Raw genomic sequence first — 821 nt, forward strand, 5'->3', positions numbered from 1 at the left:
CAATCTCTCGCTTGTGTGTACTGATAACACAAATACAGATACATAATAATATGTGATAATTGTAATATATATATATATATATATATATATATATATATATATATATATATATATATATATATATATATATATATATATATATATATATATATATATATATATATATATATATATATATATATATATATATATATATAACGGGTCTGATCTGTGCCAAGCTGCAGCCTGAGCCAGTAGCGGTGTCCCCTTCCAAGCCTGTGTGCTATCAGCGGTGCCATCTCCCCCTGCGGATGTGTGCCTGACATCTGGGGCAGATCCCAATCACTGACTGCTGCTCCCGGGCAGCCCACCCCTGGGCAGGCGGCGACCCCTAGGCCGGAATCACCAGCACTGTTTGCCCCAGCTCGGCTGATTCGTTATTAATAAATAAGCAGCATCTTCTGGCACAGTGTGCACCGTGGTGTGGAGCTGCAGGATCACAGTCTCCTGCTCCTTCCAGCTATCTGCTCACTGGTCTTACTGGGAGAGGACCATACACCTCGCTGTACTCTCACAGGGGGCAACCTATGGCTATCAATAACATAGGAACATTACAGGAACCACTGTCTGGTCTGTGCCTGATCCTCCTGGGTCTATTGTGGTCCCAAGCGCTTGCTCCTCAAGTCATTCATTGCATTGGTCCAGAAACTATACTCAGCTCACTGACACTTTTGTCCCTTCAAATTTGCCAAGAACCTACCAAAGCTCTTTAGTTATCCATGAGTCATATACGAGGGTATATATATATATATATATATATATATATATATATATATATATAT

Source organism: Ranitomeya variabilis, chromosome 6, assembly GCF_051348905.1.
Source record: "Ranitomeya variabilis isolate aRanVar5 chromosome 6, aRanVar5.hap1, whole genome shotgun sequence".
NCBI classification, from domain to species: Eukaryota; Metazoa; Chordata; class Amphibia; order Anura; family Dendrobatidae; genus Ranitomeya; species Ranitomeya variabilis.